Source organism: Neovison vison, chromosome 1 (genome assembly GCF_020171115.1).
Source record: "Neovison vison isolate M4711 chromosome 1, ASM_NN_V1, whole genome shotgun sequence".
NCBI classification, from domain to species: domain Eukaryota; kingdom Metazoa; phylum Chordata; class Mammalia; order Carnivora; family Mustelidae; genus Neogale; species Neogale vison.
Window position 1 is genome coordinate 192,243,473 of NC_058091.1, and position 9,075 is coordinate 192,252,547.

Here is a 9,075-nt window from a genome sequence, read left to right on the forward strand (position 1 = left end):
CTTGAAACAGACTAAAAAAACGAACAGTAGATTTGCACTCTTATGCAACCTAACATTATTGTATTAAACACAATTTGTATTATTTTAAATTACTCTGAAATTGAGACATACTCAAGTATTAAAGTTATTGGCATGCTAATTACTCTTCCACTTAATTATAATAAAATAGCACAGAACAAATGGTAGAGTTTGTGCAGTAAACAAAAGCCTGGAAGGATAATATCTGCCTGACCTTTTTAGCTATTACTCTAAACATCTATCTCTATGTTTGTGATCAACTTAGGGTTTTACGTTTTGCATATCATCCGATTTGGGCCAAGTTTGAAGATGGTAAGAACATAACAAAAGACACAATTATTCATAGGCATAGAGCTTTATCCTACCACAAATTATTAAAAAGAGGATAAGTCCATTTTAACTGTTCTAGGTACAGTTTTATTCTAATCTCTAGTCCACAACCATGGCATCAATCACTTGCTATGTGCTTTAATGACTCATCTATTAAAAAGAGGTAAAACTAGATGATCTATCAATCTCTTTCTTTATTTTTAAACAAGTTACAATCACTAATCTGACCATCATGATCAAAATGATTACTTTATTATGTATTGAAGAATAGTCCATGATCTATTACAAAAATAGAAAAATGAATCAGTTTGGTCACCTTTGTAATGCTATGATGATCTTTTATTTTTATTTATTTATTTTTTAAAAGATTTTATTTATTTATTTGTCAGAGAGAGTGAGCACAGGCAGACAGAGTGGCAGGCAGAGGGAGAAGTAGGCTCCCTGCTGAGAAAGGAGCCCGATGTGGGACTCGGTCCCATGACGCTGGGATCATGACCCAAGCTGAAGGCAGTTGCTTAACCAACTGAGCCACCCAGGCGTCCCTGATGATCTTTTAATCTCTTCCAGATTTTTAGTAGTCCAATTCCGCCCTACATAAAATTATTAGATGTATATCTTATCTTTTTTTTTAGCAAATATAAATATTCAGACTACATTTCTTTCTTTATCCCTATTAGAAAATGGTGGTTTAATTTCTACACTTGTCCCAGTATCACTATTGATTGAACTGTGTAAATACAAAATTGGGGCACCTGGGTGACTCTGGGTTAAAGCCTCTGCCTTTGGCTCAGGTCATGATCCCGGGGACCTGGGATCAAGCCCTGCATCGGGCTCCCTGCTCTGCAGGGAGTCTGCTTCCCCCTCTTTCCCTCTTTGCCTGCCTCTCTGCCTACTTACGATCTCTGTCAGTCAAATAAATAAATAAAATCTTTAAAAAAATTTATTTTTAAAGGAATAGATTAAGCTTACTGAATCAATATATGAATGTTTTCGAACTTCAGAGTGTTCTCTAAACTTAATTCTTTGATTATTAGCTATACAGTGTTGACTAAAATTTAGAGTTGAAATACAACAACAACAACAAAATAACAGGTACCTGTAAATAACTAAGAAAATAAAAACTCAAATAATCTCTCTCTCTGTATATGGAAGGGTCTATTTCCGGATGATAATTAAGTCTCCTTCTAGAGTGGGTAAAGGGTCTTAAGAAATCAGATCTTAGAGGAGCACTGAGAACAACTTTTAGAATAGGTTGGCAGACCTGCTATGAGTTACTTAGTGATTTTGTTCTGTCTTATAATAATCTTTTAAAATGTATAATGTGTGACCGAAAAAACCAGGAGAGTGGTGAGCATAGGGGAGGTGTCTCCTTCTCTCTCTCCCCCCATTCTCCAACTCCCCCCCCCCATTTCCTCCACTTATCTTTCATCATTTGGCTTCTATTATAATACGCAGCTGTGTGTGGTAAAAACTAGACCATCTTTCCAAACATAAAGCCAAACACTGCTAAAGGCATTCAAAATTGGCATTTTTCGCCCTGATCAAAATAGAACATTGTGAACTGCACTGTTACCTGTACACATAGACAATACAGCTTATCCTGCACTTGCTTATACAGTTTCCCTATAAAGTCACTTTATCACTAATAGCATAGGAATTGAGCGTACAGCAGTTTTTGAAATAATAGCTAGGAGTTATTGTTTCCCTGTTGTTACCCAAAGAAATCCTGGCTTTATCTTGAAGGAACCACCTTTCCTACTCTGAGCCCAGTGTCCCTGGCAGAGTGACTCTATCCAGCAACAGGATACTGACCCCAGAAGCTAGCCAACTGGTGCATCTCCTAGGCAGAGTGGTTGTTTGAGAGACGGCTTCTGACCTACTTTGGGCCAGCTTCCCCCAAAGCCCAACTTTTTAAAAAAATTTAAGTTCAGCTAGTATATAGTGTACTTTTAGTTTCAGAGGCAGAGTTCAGTGATTCATCAGTCTTATATAATACCCAGTGCTCATTACGTCATGTGCCCTCCTTAATGCCCGTCACCCTGTTATCCTGTCCCCCTCTCCCCTCCCCTCCAGCAACCCTCAGTTTGTTTCCTGTGGTCTCCTAGGGTTTGTCTCTCTCTGTCATAATGTCTGGTTTTATTTTCTCTCCTTTCCTCTACGATCCTCTGTTTTGTTTCTTAAATTCCACATGTGAGTGAATCATATGATAATTGACAAAGTCCTACTTTTGATACTTTTGTATCAAAAAGATGTAGCAGACATCTTCTCCTGTAAGGGGAGTCAGACTGTAACATCTGATGGATGGGGGGAACAGTGTAAAATAGTTCAGTCATAACTGACTCACAATGAAAAGTAAAATTTTCCTTAAGCCACTTCAAGTAGGGCATCTTATTTTATGTTTGAAATTTCTACTCTAATAAACATAATATCACATAACTCTGTGCTTTATTTACCTTAATATTTCTTTATTTGTGCATTTTCTTAATGAGATTTTTTTTACTTGTTAAAATTTTTCCAGTGTCTCTATGAACTGAGGATACACAAAATATTTGTATACATAAAACAGATCATAAAAGATCAATGCAGTTCTCTCAAATAATGCACTTAGTTATGAGCACAACAAAAAGAAATCTAGTAATTTACTTTTAGTCTATGCTAAAAGCATTGCCTCTTAGAGGATTTTAGTTGTATGCTTTCAAAATCAAAATTTAATATTCATCTTCAAGTATTCTGTATGCAATTATTTTTGATTTTTTTTCTGTATAGATCATACTCTAAATGAGGTAATAGTTTTAACAAGTGAATATAAAATAAATGGTACAGATACAGTATGCACACAGAAGTCCCAGAGAAGAATTTAATTTTATCTTTTCTGTCTTGAAAAATAATTTTTAAAAAATATTTTATTTATTTATTTGACAGAGATCACAAGGAGGCAGAGAGGCAGGCAGAGAGAGAGGGGGAAGCAGACTTCCTGCTGAGCAGAGAACCCGATGTGGGACTCAATCCCAGGACCCTGAGACCACAACCCGAGATGAAGGCAGAGGCTTAACCCACTGAGCCACTCAGGCACCCGAAAAATAATTTTTGATTATAATTTTTTATTATAATATAATAAATGTAGCTTAGTAGAGTGACAGCTAATTATATAAAAACTCCTAGCTATGTAGAACCTATGCTTAACATTGACCTTGAAATAGTTTTCTCGGTTTTGCCAAGAGAAGAGCTACTCATACTTTAAATGCCGTAGCTTTCTCAACCTTGAAGGAAACTTACCCTCTGAAACCTCTACTATGGTGGTTTTCTGGGGATGGAGCAATATTTTCTGACAGTGTAATTGGAGTTATAGTTGTATGTCGATACTGAATAGCCTGAGACTTAAAAGTTAGTGCTAGACAAATTCTTATTATTTGCACTCACCAAAAATAGGTACAGCAGCAAAAAGTTAATCATATGCCTCATTTTCAGGAACAAGGGAAGCAAAAATGAAGACCTAAGCTCCTCATTTCAGATTTTGGAACAGAAGCTAAAGCCTTCCCATCACGTCAATAAGCTTGACTTTACAAAAAGGTGGGAAAATAATGCATGGAGAAAAGGTGTACATTCCTAAAACAAAAGATTGGCTGATAGTCCTCTGAGTATATAATACCATGATCCTTTTTTCCACAAAGAACAAGTGTTTCTCCATGTGGTTCTCAGAATGGTTATACCAGAATTATCTGAGATGCTTGTTAAGAAGACTATTTGGGGGGAATATTTTTGAGCTGTTAAATCAGTTTATCTGAGTTGGGACTGAGGGGTCTAAATTTTTAAGAAGAACCTCCAGAGGATTCAATAAATGGTGAAGTTTGAAAACTGCTGGCTAAGAGCTTGGGCCACAGTCACTTTTATATCATGATGAGAGGTACATTCTCCCTAATTTTGCACCTTCTTTGTGATGGAGTTTTATGCAGTTTACACTCACATAGTTACTGATTCTCCAACCTTCCTTTGTAAACCAGACTTGGACTTGTGTCCACAAGCTGATGAAATCCATTCCATTGGAATTGCTTTCTGGCCAATAATGCTGCTTCACTAGAATCTCTCGCTTTATCTTCACAGCACTGCTGGTGTCCTTAAGGGAATATTAGTGCCTTTATCCCAGAGGTTGTAAAAAGAGTGTAAAACAAAAAGATTAAAAGTGAGGATTCTCAGAGGAGTAATGCATATGAGAAAAAAGAAACTACAACTACTTTAAGTACTGACTTTTAAGGTTATGCTAACATAAATGTACCTTATTAAATTTGCAGGAAAAAATAAATAAAATGAAGCATGTATATGACATGTTAGAAATACATTTTTCAAAACAGTGACTAAAAAACATCTTGTAATTAGGGATTTTTTAAGAACATTTTTTTTTCTCCTGGGGATTGGAATTTATCTACCTATCTATCCCATATATACACGTATATCATTCTAACTCGGCATCTCTTTCGGGAAGTCATTATGCATGAAAATAAGGGATTGTCTCTGTAAATATTGGGGTTTTTTATTCATTCAGTAAATATTTCTTGAACACCTACTACATTCGCAGGCAATATTTTAGAAGCAGTTTAGATTGTAAGAACAAACCAGAAATAATAAGGCCCAAGTTCTTCTAAGACCTTAATTCCAGTGGAGGAGGTGAGACAGTTAGCAAATCATCAGTAAATCTCTGTCAGGTAATATAAATGCTGTGACGAAAAACAGAGCAGAGTAGCATGTTTGGTCAGGGAAAAATTCTCCAGTAACTTGACATTTGAAAGGGAACCTGAAGGAAATGAAGGAGGAATTCATGTACCTATTTTGGGAGTCCAATTCCAGGCAGTTAGAACAAGCACAAGGACTGCGGCAGAGGCTTGTGCAGCAAAACTGAGGGGCAGCGGGGAGACCAGAGTGGCTAGAGTTAAGGTAAGAGAGGATATCTAGAAGGAGATGAGATCGGAAAAGTAGCAGAGGACCAGATCACAGAAAACGTTTTCGCTCATTGTGAGGGCTTAGGATTTACTGTGGTCAAGTAGGAAGCCATTGGCAGGTGTGGAGCATGATACTCTGTCAGTTTATAAAGAATTCCTCTGATTTCCACATGGAGAGTGGGCTGTAGAAAAGCAAGAGTGGAAATAGGGATATTGTTCCAAGGCTTTTAAAACCGTCTAAGCTAAAGGGAACGTTGTCTTGGTCTAGAGTGTTTGCAGTGGAAATAGGGGAAGATGGCTGGCTTCGGTTATATTTCTTAGATAATTTGTTGTTACGTAAGATGTAAATGCAAGAGAAGGAAAAAAAATGACTTAAAAGTTTTTATTCAGAGAGATGGGAGTTGTTATTTACTTCCTTACTGAAGTAAGGCAGACAGCGGAGCCTTTGAGGTTGGGAGAGGGGAAAGGGGGATCAAGTGTTTCATTTGGAACATAGCAAGCTTGAGGGGCCGGTTTGTCATACAAGTAGAGAGATCAGGTCGGCTGATCATTATATGGGGCTGCCGTTTAGGGAAAGGAAGAGGTCAGTCAAGGATATAAATTTGGAGTCATCAAATACAAAGACCACTTAAAGCCGAACAATTGGTGTGACCACGTAGGAAGTACGTTCAGATACAGGACAGAGCCAAGAACGAAGCCCCACCGCACAGGGCTATTTAGAGATGCAGGAGATGAAATCCATAAAAGAAATCCGGAAGAAACCAAGAGTGTCACAGGAGCAAAATAAACAAGAGTAAGGCGCCTGAGTATAGATCAGTGCGTGGTTGATAAGGGAGAAGTAAAAGTCTGAGGTTGCTGGGGTTTGTCAGTGTTCAAACAGCCAGTCACGACGTTACCTAAAACTGAATCAAGAGTGGGTGATTTTACAAACAGACCCTAAAAATAAAGTACTATCTACCACTATCTTGAGGCACACAAAGTATGGTAATTCCACATGCCAATGTAATCTAACAAAGAGAAGAGCCATTGTTTATACAAAACAAATCACTGGAAACCCAAATATCAAATCAGTAACTGATCTGTGATGTAATTATTATAGGTTTTGTTGTAATTTATAGGGCAGACAGATAATAAATGGTAGTATACTGGGGCGTTTGCGGGGTAGGAAAAGAATAAATGAAACAAGATGGGATCAGGAGGGAGACAAACCATAAGAGACTTTTTTTTTTTTTTAAATAAATGTCTATTTTAATGTTTTTCACAATAGAATAAATGCTTCTCTTGATGACCGCAGATACGTAAGGCTGGTTGGTAGTATCCAGAACCACCACAGGAATGGTTGTTTTCCTGACTGGTGTGTAGTCTTCAGTAATTATAAGGAATTACTTGTCTTGAACTGCTGTCAAACCAGCAGGACTGCATTTATGCATCCATCATTTTCAGGATTGTTGGTAACCTGGGCATATTTTCCCCAAATAACTTTGCCTCCTTGTGTCACAAGGCCCAACTCGCTCACGTTCACCTCAAGTACAGTACCTTTGGTAATAACACCCAAAGTTGCATATAGTGGAGATGAAGGATTTTTTTTTTACACCAAGTATTGGCAGGCAAAAGGTGGCTTTCAATTCAGGATGTGTTACATGGGCCTTTTTGAAACGTAAGCCCATTGGCCTAATGAATCTTTCATATTTAGGTGGTTTTCAAGTAAAGCCATCTCCAACAAAGCAGACTTTAGTGACCATTCTTTTCCATGCTTTCTTCTTTCTCTTTCCTGTTCGAATCACTTTTAATACTTCTGTTTCTCCCTGGGCACGAACTTTGGGTAAAGGAACTTCCCATTTTCCCGCTTTCTCTTTTCGTTTTTGTTTAATCATATTAGAAAGTACTTTAGCTCCAGACTGTCCCTCCCTGTCCAGTAGATATGCAGGTACTGCTCCTTGTGGAGTCTTTTCATCATTCTTTTGTTTGGTGTTTCTCTTTTCATGCATCTTTTTTTTTTTTTAAAGATTTTATTTATTTATTTGACAGACAGAGATTACAAGTAGACAGAGAGGCAGACAGAGAGAGGAATGGAAGCAGGCTCCCCGCTGAGCAGAGAGCCCGACGTGGGGCTCGATCCCAGAACACTGGGATCATGACCCGAGCCGAAGGCAGAGGCTTTAACCCACTCAGCCACCCAGGCGCCCTCTTTTCATGCATCTTGATAGTCTTTTTCATCTGTATTTTCTCAGCATGGCGCTGTTTATGGTAGAGCTTAGCTTTCAGACCAATCATCTTTTTTGCCTTCTTTGAACGGTCATGAGCCTCTCGACCTTCTTTCTTTCTCTTTTTCTCATGGTAATCCAAACGATAGCCATAGCGCTTCCAGTGTAACTCAATATATTCATTTTGTGGCATGGTGATGGCTGCAGAGCTGTGGGGTGCAGCTGTCGGGGCGCAAAGAAGATCTCAGTTTTCGGATCTCCCAGACCCACGAGCTAACTCCACGCAAGCCGCGACCCCATAAGAGACTCTTAATCTCACAGAACAAACTGAGGGTTGCTGGGGGAGGGGGGTAGGGAGAGGGTGGTGGGGTTATGGACATTGGGGAGGGTGTGTGCTATGGTGAGTGCTGTGAAGTGTGTAAACCTGGCGATTCACAGACCTGTACACTTGGGGCTAAAAATACGTTATATGTTTATAAAAAATTAAAAAATTTAAAAAAATTACAAAGATAATTGTTTTCCTGTTTTGAAGAATCCAGTACTCCAGTCCTCTTATTGTCTGGGCTTTCTCATTTTTGTATACTGTTACAGAAAGGTAAATAGGATTATTACTGTTCTTCTGTTCCAGGTTGGAATGCTTTTTGTACAAGTTGTTACACAGATAAAGGAAGGTGAAATGAACTAAATATTAAAACTTTAAAATACGGGTTTTTTAAAGGATGAAATAAATCTATGAATTCTTAATGTATGTTTTGAAATTTGTATGGCATTTTGACAGAGGATGGTGAGTTTTTTTTTTTTTTTTTTTTTCACTTTTCTCATGTGGTTACTTTTTTTTTTTTTTTTTTTTTTTCCCAATTTATTTATTTTCAGAAAAACAGTATTCATTATTTTTTCACCACACCCAGTGCTCCATGCAAGCTGTGCCCTCTATAATACCCACCACCTGGTACCCCAACCTCCCACCCCCCCGCCACTTCAAACACCTCAGACTGTTTTTCAGAGTCCATAGTCTCTCATGGTTCACCTCCCCTTCCAATTTACCCAAATTCCCTACTACTCTCTAACGCCCCTTGTCCTCCATGCTATTGGTTATGCTCCACAAATGAGTGAAACCATATGATAATTGACTCTCTCTGCTTGACTGATTTCACTCAGCATAATCTCTTCCAGTCCCGTCCATGTTGCTACAAAAGTTGGATATTCGTCCTTTCTGATGGAGGCATAATACTCCATAGTGTATATGGACCACATCTTCCTTATCCATTCATCCGTTGAAGGGCATCTTGGTTCTTTCCATAGTTTGGCGACTGTGGCCATTGCTGCTATAAACATTGGGGTACAGATGGCCCTTCTTTTCACGACATCTGTATCTTTGGGGTAAATACCCAGGAGTGCAATTGCAGGGTCGTAGGGAAGCTCTATTTTTAATTTCTTGAGGAATCTCCACACTGTTCTCCAAAGAGGCTGCACCAACTTGCATTCCCACCAACAGTGTAAGAGGGTTCCCCTTTCTCCACATCCTCTCCAACACATGTTGTTTCCTGTTTTGTTAATTTTGGCCATTCTAACTGGTGTAAGGTGATATC

At 38.4% G+C, this 9,075-nt stretch overlaps 1 pseudogene; it reads right to left on the minus strand.

Annotated features, from left to right (window-relative positions):
- Positions 1-6,654: 6,654 nt before the first annotated feature.
- LOC122900956 lies at positions 6,655-7,775 on the minus strand (annotated as a pseudogene).
- Between the last annotated feature and the right edge of the window lie 1,300 nt (positions 7,776-9,075).